Genomic DNA, 15,551 nt, shown 5'->3' with positions numbered 1-15,551 from the left:
GGCAATCTCCTTGAGCACATTTTGCATATATATGCTCCCAGCAGGACAGATTACATTACATCCAGAGGTGATGTCATTGTGCCTGGCGACAGGCATGCTTCAGACCTTCACAAGGGCCAATTTCTGTTTAAGCTTTGAATTTGGGGCTTCCGAATGAACTCTGTTTCATTATTGGTTTGGTCCAGGTGGACCAATGCTGGTTTGGAATTAATTCATTTGTGTTTTTCATTACCGTGAGTTGTGCCCAGCAGGAGCATGACCACTGCACACTAGCCCGAGAGGTTTTTTTGTCTTTTGGGCCCATTCTCCGGGCCTTTTCCCTCTGCCAGTCAGGTGAGTGGCAGTGGGGGGTAAAGGTTGGGAGAGGGGATTCCCCACCTCCTCCAGGGGACCTAGCAGCCCTAGATCTCCCACATGAGCTACTCATCTGGAAAAATTGCTGAGACCATGCATGGACCTGCTAAGGCCCTTCTCTCCCATTTTTTAACCCAGAAATAACAGTTTTGATCAGAATAGCCCAGAAAAGACACAGGTCTTTCTGGGCAGGGTTCAGTTCTTCCTGGTATTCCTTGACCCGATATCTTTGGAGGATTTCTTCAGTCACAGTGGTGTTACCAAGAATAGGTCTCCTTGAGAGTAAGTGGGGGGGATTAGCGGCAAGGAAGAAGGCTATGCAAGAGGAGTAACAATAGGATATCTCCACCAGTGTTTATGGGGTCCTTTTCCCAAGGTAACAGATGAGACTTGGTGCTTTTAAGGTCAAAGAGTATTTTATTTAAAGAGGAAAACCAACATACACACAAGAAGCAATTAACAATGGTTGGTATACACACACACGAACACACACACGAGTCCTAGGAAGCTAGACAGAAATTGGAATAGAGTGAGGGATGGGGGGAAGTATATTTACCAATCCAGTAGAGCAGAGTAGTCCATGTAGGAAGAGAGTAGCTTCAAGCATCCTGCATTCTCAGCCAGGAGAGAGACTTAGGGAAAGTGGCTCCAAGGGTACAACACTTAGATCTGAAGGCACAGCATGCATAGTTTGAATGGGGCAAGAGCCCTGGTTCTTACAGGGCAAAACATGTCCTGAGATTGGGGAGCTCCCTCAGCCATTGGAACAAAGACCATAAAGGTCAGTCTCTGGGAATTACAAAGATTTGACTACCTTAATTACTTGCTGCCGAGTTATGTGAAAGAAAATGTAAAGTATCTCCTGCTGCCACACAAAAGGGAAGTTTGCTAATGAATCTCTCTAGAGCTGAGTTGATGAATTTAGACCTGAACATGCATGTTCCCAGAGCCAAATTAAACTTATCAGTGCTGGTTGATTGATCCTTGATCTTAGGGTGGGTCTTTCATCACAGAATGAGGGTATTGGAATGTGCCATAGCTGGGAAGGCAGTAAATTCCATCACCACTAGTCACTCTGCATTAGCATGAACATTCCATTCATGCCTGAGTCTCCCCGGCGAACTTAGCAACACTCTTGCCCAGCAGGTTGGAATTCCCCCTGCTGCAGATCAAGATGCATTTAATCCAGGGGCCATATGATTTTATATCATAGGCCTGTATATTAAATATGATGCAAGCCGAGGCCGACTACTTACAGTGGTGCCACCTAAGTAAAGGAAAACAGCTGCAGAAGGTGACTGAATGAGCAACCTAGTCCACACATGCATGGGTTCTCATTGGTATGGCTCTCTTTTAATAATTATGTATTGTTTCCAAGTTTCACCCTAATTTGCATAAAATGAATCTTTGTGGTAGCTAGGGATGGGCAAAAATGGAAATACGAACCAAAGTTTGTCATGAACCAGGCTGGTTCGTGGTTCGCGAACCAGCGGTTCGTCAATGCACATTTCTGACAAACTGCAATGAACTGCTATGATTTTTAGGGTGGTTCATTTTGTTCATTTTTTGGTTTATCACTGCAGACAGCCTGGCACTGATCAGTCTATTCCCTAGGCAATCGATGTGTGTGTTGGAGACTTCTGCAGACCTTCTGCAGCCCTGGAAACACCAATGTCAGCCCTCCAAATCTTGATAGGCAGCTCTGGCTGCCAACCAGAGAGCTCCCATTCTACTCTATGAAAGCAGAAGGAGTATATAACCCTGAGATCTCAGGCAAGTGATTTCAGTTTTGAGCAGGCAGTTAGACAGGTAAGAATGGCTGTTGGATTCTCAGTCGCAGAGGGAGGTGTTTGAAGCTTGTGCTCGAGATTCTGGTGCTTCAGAGCTCTGAAGTAATTGCTTCTGTTCCACAGCCAGGCTCATGGGTTACTCATCTGAGAAATCTTTTATTATTATTTTGAGCCCCCCAGTCTCTGTGGCACTGCCAGCCTCAGGGACCAAGCCTAGTGGGTTTCTGTGAGGACTCTTATTTAGAGCAACTGTCCCAACTGGGGACACAAACTTTGGGGGGGGGGTGTCCATTATAGCTTTGTTTTCTGGATTTGGTTCTTTGTTCTGGAAGCTAGTATAATGATCAGTGATTTCTGAGTGTATTTCCAACATTTGTTTCATTTTGTATATAGTGTATAGTATACTATATACATTTTGTATAAGTATATAGCATACTTTATACATTTTGTATATAGTATATAGTTCTATTAGTATATAATGCATACATACTACCAATAATGTAATAGATTATAGAATCAGAACAGTGATCAAGAACACAGAATAATAGAGATATTGTATGAATGGTCATACATGAAACTGTTAAAATCAGAATAAAACAACAATGATAATAAATCCAAAACCAGCAATTCTGAGAGAAGGAATCATCACTCAAATATAAATACGGAGGCATGGTTGAAGGTGTCCTTATATGAAATATAATAAAATGAAATGACATGAAATTAAATATAATGAAATATAATACAATACATGCCTGGATGTACTTTAGCATTTCTAGTTGGTCCCTCATGGATCTGAGCATTTTTGCAGTTTTATAAACACATCCAAAACTTACCTTAGATTTAGTACTTGATGTTAAAGTGGTAAGGTCTAAGTCCATTTAAATCCAAGCAATACACAGTGATTGGGCTGGTTTATTTTAAAGCTTTAGCAGGATTGTAAAATAAGCCTTCACAATCAAACTGCCAGCAAAGTCAAATAATAATATGAGAAAATGGGAAATAAAGATGCAGTTTTATGCAGCATGGAAATTAATTTTGCACATGGTTAGAATATAATGAAATTAAATATTGTTAGAAATGTGGTGGATAGAATACAATGATCTGGAATTACTATGGATAATTATTTATTGCTGTTGGATAATGTATACAAGAATGCCACTTTATGTTAAGGCATTATAACTGGACAAGGAGTGCCAGTATACAATAAAAATATATAGTGGTATGTATAAATAATGCACACATATATTTTATATGCATTGGGAATGGGAAGTCATACTTTTCCAAATGTTTCCAAGGCACATATAACTATCAAAACAGACATGCAACAGGGTATATTTTCTATCCTACATCTATGTGCAGCTGTATTGTAAAATATGATTTCAAATATCCTTATCCTGAACTTTTATAATTAAGATAAACAATATATCTAATTCTCAACTTGGCCCCGTCTGTGGATACTTAGATCTGGAGACTGGGGGCATGGACAGACAAGACAGATCTTTCTACAAAATTGAGAAAAGCTCCAGGTTTGCAGAAAAATATGAAATCTTAAAAAAAAATACATTGGGTGATTAAAACCATCCAAAATGATAGAAACATAACTTGTAGCTTTAAGAAATGAATGCCCTTAGTGGCTGTTGCAATGCAGCCAAAGTGGTATTGCCAGCCCTCCAGACTTCATTTTTGTCAATAAAAAGCAGGGAAGGTAGAGCACTTTCCAGGGCTGTTTTGACTTTTGAGGGAGACTCATTGGAGCCAGACACAGCAGCAACCACTGATTCACTTCAGTCACATGACTTGCATGACTCACCTTGGCCTGGCTGATTGCTACTATTCAACAGCAACCACCCATAATAGCCAGTGTGGCTTAGTAGTTATAATTACAGACTAGGATTGGGAAAACTAAGTTCAAATCAACATTTTGCCTTGGGAACCCATTGGGTGACTTCGGCTGTGTCATCCACTCTCAGCATAACCTAACTTGCAGGGTTATTGTGAGGATAAAAATGGAGGACAGGAGAATGATGTAACTGCTTTGGCTGCCCACTGAGGAGAAAAGAGGGGGTATAAATGAAGTAAATAAGTAATAAATATAGCTTAAAATGGTGATCAGTTGGGTGGGAAGGAGAAAAGGAAGCTGGAAAGGGGGCGAAGCTATGAAGGCTTTCAGAGAAGTGAAAGAGGAAATAGTGAGTGAGGGAAAGATGAAAATCCCCTCCCCCACAAAGTTCTTGCAGCTTCCTCAATTGTATAATATAATTTGCCATTTCCCCTTCCTCTATTCTTTGTGAGAAAAATCTTTTGAAATAGGGACTGCCAGGAGCAGGGAAAGAGGAAATAGTGTAGAAAGGGACATACAGGGAAAGGGAGGTGCTCCCAAAAGCCCTTCCTAGTTCTCCACCATGTAACTGTTCCCAGTCCCACTGGTACTATGCAACTGGGTCCTGCCCAGTGACTGGCAATGTACAACTCAGACAGAGTTTTACCGGGCAGAAGCTGCTGGGGGAGGAAAGAAGGAAAAAATGAAGACCGGAAAGCAATAAAGGTAGGTTGGCTGATGGGTGTTAAGGAGATAAGATGCAATGCTGGCCACTGAGCTGGGCCCAGTTGCACAGTCAGGAACACACAAGGACTACTTGTAGCCATTAAGATTACAAGTCCACTCTATCATCCTTCTCTGACATGGATGAACAGGGATAACTTTACACCCTGATGCTGTCTGAGAAATTATCTCAGGAGGGAAATGCAAATCTTGACAGCTAGCTAATTTGTTTCATGCTATGATGGACCCTCCTTTATTCTGCCCACTGTGAGGCAGATCTTCCTGCCAAAATTCAGCTTTATCTGAGCAGACCCAAGTAGTGTGATAATATTTGGGATTTAGAAATTCTGTTTCTCATACCCTGGCACGCAAAAATAATGTTGGCTTTTAGCCCAGACCCAGGCCAGGAACGTCATGGGGAAAAGCAGGAGGCCTCTTCCTTTTTTGCTTGGAAATTGCACTAGAGATTATATTACATTCAAAAGAAAATTTTATTTAACTGGCAGGGATTGAGTAAGTGTAGGCAAGGGATGGAAATGTGAAAGTAAAATGTTGTTGGTATTACAGAATACACTGTATAAAATGAAAAATGGTATCCTTGAAGCTTATTTTCATCAATTCTTGGTTCTTAACAGTGCGAGGTCTTTTACTTAGTAATTTGGTTACAGCAACAATGTTTCTTCAGGAAGTTTCCTATGACAGTTCAGATTTTCTGGAGTTAGTAACTTTCTTTGTTCACCTAATTTGCTCTTTTCTTGAAACTAGAGGGTTTTTTTAATCTCCTGAGTAGTCTAAAACCATTTCCCCTTCACAACAGACCTGAGGTCATCCTCAGAGTTTAACCCCCTTCAAAACTGGGCAGGAATTAATCTTCTTCTCCTCAGAAGATATAACCCCTCATCTTTTTGGCTTGAAAGGGAATCTCAGACCACTACACAATCACTCTTGTCCAAAACACACTCCCATTTCTCTGGTGTCTGAGTAAAGCATACTTCAGCTTATGTTGATGCTAGACTTAGAATTCTTAGATAGAAGTCTTCCTCAGGACAGTAGTACAACAGTTAAGGCAAAGGAGTCTTCTCTCTTCACCCTAAAGGTCTGTCTGACTTTTCTTGTCAGACTCCCTGACTCCTAATCCTGTCAGAAACCAACTGACTGCCATCAGACTAGTTCTAACTTTTTTATTAAAAGTTTTATATAATAAAAACACAAAACCTAAAACTACAATTATACAAAAACTAGTCAAATGAACAAGAACAACTAACCAACATACAAGAATAACAAAACATACAAATAATACAAAGAAACAACATAAAAAGAAAAGACAAATGATATAAACTAAAAGAAGGATTCTGATTTTATCCGCAACAAATATTGGTATCATTTTCAAATTTACACTTACTCTATGTTATGATTAAAAGCTCTCTATTTCATGTAAACAGTCTATTATGGGTTTCTATTAATCAACAAACAAACATATTGATTTTTTTTCTAATCAGTGAAGTAAGTTTTGCCATCATTGCAAATTCCAACACCTTTGTCAGCCATTCTTCCATTGTAGGCAGTGTCGAACTCTTCCAATATTGTGCATATAATAGCCTTGCTGTGTAATCGTATATAAGAACACAGTTCTAAAACTTCTTTCCAACTGAATGTCCATCATTACCAATAACAATGTCTCTGGTTTCAATTGAACTTTTGTCTTTAAAATCTTTTGGACTGATAAGTGTATTTGTGTCCAAAAGATTTTTTGCTTTCTTACAAGTCCGCCACAAATGAAAAAAATTTCCTTCATATTGAGCACATTTCCAGCATGTTTGATGCACCTTTATACATTGTAGCCAATTTCTCAGGAGTCATATACCAATGATTTACCATTTTATAAAAATTATCCTTAATACTGCAACATTGCCCCCACAGTCGGAATGAAAGGCAGACATAGTATTTGGGTTCTAAAATGGGCCACTTTATTAAAATTACAACAATTAAACATAAACTACAGCAAGGGCCTAACTAGCGGTACAGGTCAGGCCCTGGGGTCACTCCTGGACTCCACCCTGACCTGTCTGGGTGAGAAACCCGCTGCCCCGGGTGGGAGCCATCCATGGTATGGCTGGGACCCAGCCTCACCAGGCAAAGTGGTTCACCCCTGTAAAGCTTCCCCACCTGGCCGTACGGCAGCGGGGGGAGACTGGCTTGTCCAGGGGTTCCCCACTCAGGGTGTCTGTCCTCGCAACTGGGCTGTACGGCAGCCAGCCGCTCCTGACAGACCCCAATTTCCCACCAATGGGGAGGTGCCGAGAGTGCTCACCGGCCCCCTCAAATTTCCCCCTAACTTAAATCTTGCCACCAGGGAATTACCTCAGTCCCACCATGCCAATTACCTTCCTCTTCTCACAGTGCAAGGTAGGTGAAAACACTCCATTCCCAAGTGCCAATCAGGGACAAGGAGAGAAAAATTTCTACCTGGCCCCAAAAGGCGACTGGCTAATCCTCCACTCCAATAGGGTGAGGTAGGTGGGCCGAGCACGAGGCACAACTGAAGGCAATGGGGCGGAGAAGCCAGCTAAGGCTACAGACTCCGCCCCCAATGCTAAGCCATGGATGCCAGGGTGTGCCTTCTGCTTTCCTCCTTCTGAGGAGGCAAAGAGCGGCCACCTGCCTGAGTGGCTGTTGCCACTGGCCAGGATGGCCGAATTGCCCCCTCAGTCGGAATGAAAGGCAGATATAGTATTTGGGTTCTAAAATGGGCCACTTTATTAAAATTACAACAATTAAACATAAACTATGGCAAGGGCCTAACTAGCGGTACAGGTCAGGCCCTGGGGTCACTCCTGGACCCCGCCCTGACCTGTCTGGGCAAGAAACCCATTGCCCTGTGTGCGAGCCATCCATGGTATGGCTGGGACCTGGCCTGGCCAGGTGAAGTGGTTCACCCCTGTAAAGTTCCCCCACCTGGCCATATGGCAGCAGGGGGAGACTGGCTTGTCCAGGGGTTCCCCACCCAGGGCTTCTGTCCTAGCAACTGGGCTGTACAGCAGCCAGCTGCTCCTGACAGACCCCAATTCCCCACCAATGGGGAGGTGCCGAGGGTGCTCACCAGCCCGCTCAAATTTCCCCCTTAAATCCTGCCACCACATAGGCCAAGCCTCAGCTTAGGCCTCAGCACCCCACAAATGGCTTAAAGCCCAACCTAAGCCCTTGCTGCAGGTCATTCAAAAATATATTATTGCTTCTTGTAGAGCTGTGTACACCATCCCTTCGGAAGAGGTCTGCAAACTCAGCCCGAATTTGTGGATGGAGCAAATAAATCCCCAACCCCTCTGTTCTAGCCTTGAATAGGGCTGTTGGCCATTCACTTAGACTGTTCTAAAGCATTGTGGTCCAATGCATCCTGCCACAACCGGCACGGAAGCATTGCAGACCAAAAAATCAGGATGCCAGGCTAACACTTGCTATTCTCCAGCAAATCATCCCATACCTGCCAAGATAGGGCCATGCCCTTCATCAAACCCAGGTCATTATCTCCCAAATGAATGACCAGGATGTGTGAGCCAAGGTCATTACCACGTGATAAATGACCAATGTGAGGTGGAGGTCAACACCTCCCATCAAACCATCAGGCCACTACTTGCCTAGGCGGTGCAAGCCTTTGTGCGCCTGTAAGGAAACAGCCATGCCCTGTGAGCTAAGGTCATTACCACGCGGTGAATGACCAACATGAAGCAGAGGTCCGCACCTCCCATCAAACAATAGGTCACTACTTGCCTGGGTGGTGCAAGCCTGTGTGAGCCTGTAAGGAAAGGGTCATGCCCTGTAAGCCAAGGTCATTACTACGCGGTGAATGACCAACGTGAGGCATTGGTCTGCACCTCCCATCAAACTAGCAGGCCACTAGTTGCCTGGGTGCTGCAAGCCTGTGTGAACGTGTAAGGAAAGGGCCATGCCCTGTGAGCCAGGTCAACACCACATGGTGAATGACCAGGACATGAGGCGGAGGACGGCACCTCCCCTCAAACCCTCAGGCCACTACTTCCCTGGGCGCTGCAAGCCTGTGTGAGCCTGTAAGGAAAGAGCCATGCCCTGTGAGCCAAGGTCATTACCATACAGTGAATGACCAACATGAGGTGGAGGACCACACCTAAATGACCAGGAGGCAAGGCAGAGAACTACATCTCTCTTCCAGCCACCAGGCCACTCGGGCACTGAGATGGGGGTGTGCCATGCATGTCAGAACAACAGTCACATCCTATCACTGGACTTCCATGTACCGGCCAAGGGGACCCCTGGGCATAGCTCCCGACCACCCTGGGGCCCAATAGCCTCCTAAGCCCCATTGCTTTTGGCTTGTTTGCAGACATGTCACCTGTAAGATTTGTGTCATGAGCCATAAAGTTTCCGCATGACGCATCCTTAAGGGATTAGGGCACAGCAAGGCAGAACAACTGAAAGAAGTGTTGTCACATCAAAGCTGGGAGGCACGCTAAACCAAAGTTGCCATGCCTCCTCTCCACCTAAACAGGTGTACAGCAGTATTGAAAGCCCATTGAGTGGTGAGTAAAATGGCAAACTAGATTGCCGTGTACACCTCTGCTTTCCAAGCTGGGGGGGGGAGGGGCAGAATCCTGAGTTATCCAGGCAAGGGATCCACCTGCCTCAAGGGCAAGCCAACTAGGGCTGCCATCAAAAGACCTTCAAGCAGGCATCGGAGAAGGCCTAAAGCAACTAGCAACAGGCCTCCTTCCATAAAGTGACTGAGGGCCAAGCTACAAGTGACAAATGACACTTGAATGGCAAGTGTATTTCTCCCTGTTCACTTGTCCTCCACTCAATCCACTTGCCAGGCAAGTGTCTTTCGTCATGTGTAGCTTGGCCCTCAGTTAAAGGAGTTGAGAACCCCCCATACTTAGAGGTCCTCCCGTATGCTTGCTGTAATCCTAAGACTGAGATATGGAAACTGTGGGATAATCATGGCCATGTTAAATCTGCAGGTGAGTGTTACATGCCCCCTCAAGAAAAGAGCTGTAGCAACCAAAAGCCACACCTGAGACAAAGCACCCGGTTGGCAGAGCCCTGCCTGTGTAGGGATGGACCTTGAATGACAACCCAAAAGCTAAGAGACCACAGGCAGGACCCAGAGGAGGCAAAATGCCAACTAGATGGAAGGTGGGGGGGGGGGCTACCAGCATCCACCCTGCTAGGCCAGTAGCAATAAAAGTATGAATTAATCCACCCCTTAAATGGCTGCAACTCACCTCTGTGGCCTACAGCAAAGATATTGCTGCTGCTGCAGCAAGTATTCTCTCTCAACAAAGTAAAACAGTGGCGGAGGGAGCCTTGGTAGGCCAGAGGCCTCAAGGGCTGGGCATAATCCTGCTTTAGCCCTCCTGACTGATAGACAACAGGCCCCAAATGTAAATGAGGAGAAAAAAGTTGCTGCCAAACCAGTGAGCCTGCCGCTGGGCCCTGGCTCTCCTCTTGAAGTCTGAAGGTAGCAAGCAGGGGAATAGCACAGCTTCTCCAAGGCAGCTGCTGCCTAGCCTTGAGGGTCTTTAGTAAAACCAGCCTCAGAGGAGCTCGGCTGAGAGAGCTTGAAATGAGCTCTGCTCAGGCCGAGCACGAGGCACAACTGAAGGCAATGAGGTGGAGAAGCCAGCTAAGGCTACAGACTCCGCTCCCAATGCTAAGCCATGGATGCCAGGGTGTGCCTTCTGCTTTTCTCCTTTCGAGGAGGCAAAGAGCGGCCACCAGCCTGAATGGCTGTTGCCACTGGCCAGGATGGCCGAATAATATAAATTTTAACCCTTTTAACCACATATTTTCCCATTATTCTGTTACTATATCATAACCAAAGCTTTTCGCCCGTTTAATCATACATTTTGACTTCCTCTTTATGTTTCAAATTTCAACACAAGTTTATACATTTTAGCAATAACATGTTCATCATTGGTACTTAATTCTGTCTCCAATTGTCTTAGATTGATCAAAATAATATTTTCTCTTGTCGACTTTAAATCTATCCACTGTTTGCATATCAGTAAATCATTGGCAAGTGTACCCCTGTGTTGAAAGTTCCTCTCTTGATTTTACTTTAACATTACCCTAAGAAAATATTAGCATGTCTCAATATGTTAATCAATTGGAATACCATTTCCTTTCTAAAATGCACTTCTTGTGGTGATATTTATAAGGTTATTTTTGGAGAAATTCTGATTTGTTCCAAATTCTCAGCAAGGCACACCTAACACAATGATTATTAAATTCTTCATTGAACTTAGTTTTATCATACCACAAGTAACCATGTCATCCACGTCTTAAGTCATGTTCTTCTAAATCCAATTGTCTTCTGTATCTTAACAAAATCCGTTCTTTCATCCATAAGAAACAACTTGCAACAAAATATGATTTCAAATCAGGCAGGCCCAGTCCACCTCTTTGCATCCTTCAAAACCTTAAATTTAACCCTTGCTTTTTTCTCTCACCATATAAATATAGATATATCTTCCTGCTGTTGTTTAATGATGCCTCCCTTGTCAAAACCAGAATTGTCTGGAACAAAAATAACATTCTGGCTAAAACATTCATTTTAATCATAGCTATTCATCCCAAAAGTGACAAGTAGATTTTCTCCCATCTTAATAAATCTCTTTTAATTTCATTCCAGATCTTAATATCGTTATTTTGATACAACATACAATTCAATGTTGTCAAAACAATATTCAAATATTTTACTTTTTTCTCAATTTTATACCCTGTTTTATTTTCCAATTTCAATTGATCCTGGATTTTCAATTTTTTTGTTAACACTTTGGTCTTCTGTTAACCTTAAAACTCACTACTGTACTAAATTCTTTCAATTTGACCACTGGCGTTTCAATTCTCTTTAGAGGGTCATCCAGAACCAATACCAAATCATCAGCAAAGGCTCTTAACTTATAAATCTCCTTTTTAACCTTTAACCCGTTTAAACCTAGAACCCTGATTCTGACAGAAACTCCAGTATGGAATAATAATTTTTAAAAACCCTCAGATGATCATATAGGGTTTTTTCCAGCTGGGGCTAACCAATCAGAGATGAGGGATCAGCGTGTCATTCAAGCTGTCCATTTTAGGGAATAGTTAACGCTTCCCCTCCCAGCTCTCTGATTTTGCTGCAATGTGGAAACTCCTGTTAAGTGCAGTCTGTCACACATGCTTATGAGAAGCTGTTGTTGAATGGATTGTAAGGCCTTACACCATGTCTATTGTATGCATTTCAGGCAGTTTGTTATCTATTTTTCCTCTAATCACTACAATGAAAACCACCTTAGAGGCTAAGCTGTAGTTTCTTCAATTCAGCCAAAAAGTAGCGTCCCTCCCCCTGCCATTTCATAAGATAGGTGTTAGAAGACAAGAAGAATATAAAATTCCAATGTAAGTCATATCAGACATGGCGAAAACAAGTGAAATGTGGATTAATAAGTAATGAATTTGGAGGTTCATTGTTAGTAATTTATTTAAAGTTGAAAGAAGCTTCCTTAGGTCAGCCATGTGCTTTGGCAAGACCTGGGACAGGAACTTTCTCACATGCCCTAAGTAAGGTGGCTCAGGGCAGATCTAACTCATTAAGCCCCTTCTCAGCACACCATAATATGGCTGTGAAGAGCCAATATCAGTTATTTATCTGCTGTTAAGTTTTGAGCAGATGGGCCATCCAGACATGGTACATAGACTGGATGCAGCCACCTTGCCCAAATTGTGCATAATAATACCATGTGGGTTGGGGTAGATGAGTTCATTCTTTCCCATTGTTGGATATATTTTATGATTAATAAAGAAGTAGCCCGTTATGGAACCCAAAGGTGATTTTCACCTCCTTATCTGTTCTCTGTGTGTGCTCATGCAACTAAATATTCTTGATTATCTTGGGCTTGTCTCCCACTGGTATGGTGCTACCCTTCTGTTTTGTTGAATCATTTTGGAAAATCACATTCCCAGCTCATTCCCAGCTTATTCTCATTATTGTTCAGGACTAGGCATATGCAATAAAACAATGCTACATGTGCCGTTTTCAAATATTTGTGTGGGTGGAACCTTCTTTTCAACATCAACAATGCTCCTTTGTCCTTAAACTCACATATTTTGATTTAACTCTGTCCCTTCTACTTCTGTAAAGACATAAATTGCCCCAATAATGCCATATCTATTTGAAAAGTGAATAGTGTTTAAATCAGTAGAAAAGCACAGCTATCTTTCAATAAATTTGCATTTCTAGAACTAATATTTGCTTTTTAAAAAAAAATCTGGGTTTTTTTCCATTCAAAAAAAGATCAAGATGAGATCTTAATGTTTTATCAAAGCTGCAGTTTGAGTTCTGTGAAAATGGCATTTCTGGTTTGTATTAGTAAAACCAAACTTTTTAATATTTCAGAAAAGCTATCCTATGAGAAGAACCTTCTCTGTAATTTCAAAGTCATAAATTGCAGGCAATTACAATACAATGATCCCCAAAGTCCTTAGTGTTCTAAAAAGAGCAAATGTACAAAATTATAAAAGCAAACATTGGAATGCAATCATGTAAATGTCAGCAAAGTCTACTTTGAAGGAAGAATTACTTTGAATAAATAACTCACTTTCTCTTGTGTTAATTACAAAAAAAAGCTTGCCTGTTTTAGCACATAATACACATAAATGCTCTTGTATGCCAACAAAATTGCCATATTCTAAAAGTTAGAATATAATACATTACAATAATATTCCACTACTATTTTAAAAAAGTTTTGTCTGCTATTGTAAAATATGAATTAGATTGGAACTAGACGGTATGCTGGCAAATGTGTTTTCCCAAACTTATTTTTGCTTTTCAACAGAAATGTAGATGTGGAGACCCTTACCAGGAAGGGTCGTGATCGATGTCTCCCTTTCCCTATGCCTGACCAGGACAGGGAGACCCTAGGTTCAAATCCTTTCTGCCATGAAACTAACAGAGAGACCATAGTCAGTCTCTCACAGAGTTGTTATGAGGCTAAAATAAGGAAGAGAGAACCAAGGATGCTAGTCTGAGCTCGGGTTGCACACCAAACAAGTTTCTGTTTCAGTTTCGGTTCCCTGGGATTTCAGAATAATTCCATTTCATTACTAGTTTGTTCCAGGTCAGCTGGTACCAGCCCAGAACTGATTCATTTGCACTGATTCAAATCTCACTCACAACGCGTGCACTCACGCATTGGCCTCATTTCCACTTCCTGCTAGCAGAGTTCATTCATAATGTAAAGACTCTTTCCCTTTCCCTTCTAATTAGCGTTGTTCAGGAAAACAAACTACTGCCCTGCAAGGCAAGCCTAGTGCCTGTCTGCTACAAACCAAAACACACAACCTTTTGAGCGGGAGGGACTTGTTACAATTTAGTTTCCTGTATTTGGTTCAACATTCTGGAAGCTGCTTTAATAAAATAGCAATTTCTGGGGATATTTTTGACTTTTTCTTCTGTTATGCAAACCCCGAGTCTGAACTTCTTGAAGAAAGGGCAGGATAAAATTGGACTATAGAAAATAGCTAGGAACAGGAAACTGGATTAGTTGAAAAGTGACTGAAGACATTTGTACACTGGAAGTGCAAGTCAAATGGCATCTTGCCTCCCCCCCCCATTCTCAAAATAATGCCCAAAGTCAGTTCTGGAATTTGCTGCTCAGTATCAGTCTATTGCACAATGGTTTGCTATTTGATTTCATAGTGGGCCTTCCAGATCTAGTAATCTATTTACAGAAAAAAGTCAGTTGTGCCTAAGGAGTATCTAGTGCTGTAGCACTTCCTGATGAATAGAATTGCTTCTAGTGGAAAGCCATTTTTGGCGGTTTCATATGGCTGCTGAATTGCACATCTAAATATTTATTCTCCCTTCCCCCCAACAAACATATCCTTGTAAACCCTGTCCTCACAACCAAAGCTTTCATCCCAAATCTTTCATCCCAACTGAAATCAATACTCAGTATACAGGTAGACAAAACCGTTACATTATCTGTATTTATCCCAACCCCCATGGAGGCTCTAAAGTCGCTTTTAATACCCATGAACCTGAGATCCCACATGGTAAAAGATATTGAGAGCTAACTGTGGACACGCAGAGTGATCAATTGTTTCTTTTTTTGTAAGTGAAGCCCTACAAAAGCACAGCAGTATAGTTTTTCTGTCTTCATTGCTCTGTTATACTTTCAACAGAATCCTATTTACAGTAAATGATGATGGATTGAAAAGGTTATCTTGCTAAGATCAGCACCTTTGGTGCTTGCTAGCTGCGTGGCCCACTAGGATGATAGATAGAGTACAAGTTTTCCCTAAATGGTCGATAAGTGAGAGTGAAATTGATGTCTTCACCCTTTCTGCACCTGCAGATATGTTAAGTCTCTTGAAAAAAAATTAAAAGTGCATGCTGCTGTGCAATTGTGGTATGGTTCAAAGTTGACAGCAAGTTTTCTTGCTACCCACAGGGTCTCAAGAAAGCTTATGGAGGAGCCAATCAATGTTCTTTAATAAATACCACTCATACAGGAAGGTATGCAACCAGGTGGTTGTTATTTTGATTGTTCTTTAAAAGTATAAAACACAGGGATTATGGGAACAGTGCATATTTTTCTACCACATACATTACCCATTTTTAAAGCTAAGTAGAAATAGTATTTTCTGTTACATGTTACTACTATTGTTGTTTCATGTTTGATTGATTTCCCCCCCTAGAAGATAACCAAAATGAAGCAATTTTTGCTAAGCCTGCTAGGATGAGGATGGTGGGTTCTTCCCACAGCCTCCAGGCTCAAACTGTTTTTCACATTAACATAACAATTTAAGCATTTCAACCTGAAAAAAATGGTAATATTATTATAATGATT

Source organism: Eublepharis macularius, chromosome 3, assembly GCF_028583425.1.
Source record: "Eublepharis macularius isolate TG4126 chromosome 3, MPM_Emac_v1.0, whole genome shotgun sequence".
Classification (NCBI taxonomy): domain Eukaryota; kingdom Metazoa; phylum Chordata; class Lepidosauria; order Squamata; family Eublepharidae; genus Eublepharis; species Eublepharis macularius.
Note: the sequence above shows the minus strand (reverse complement) of the source record.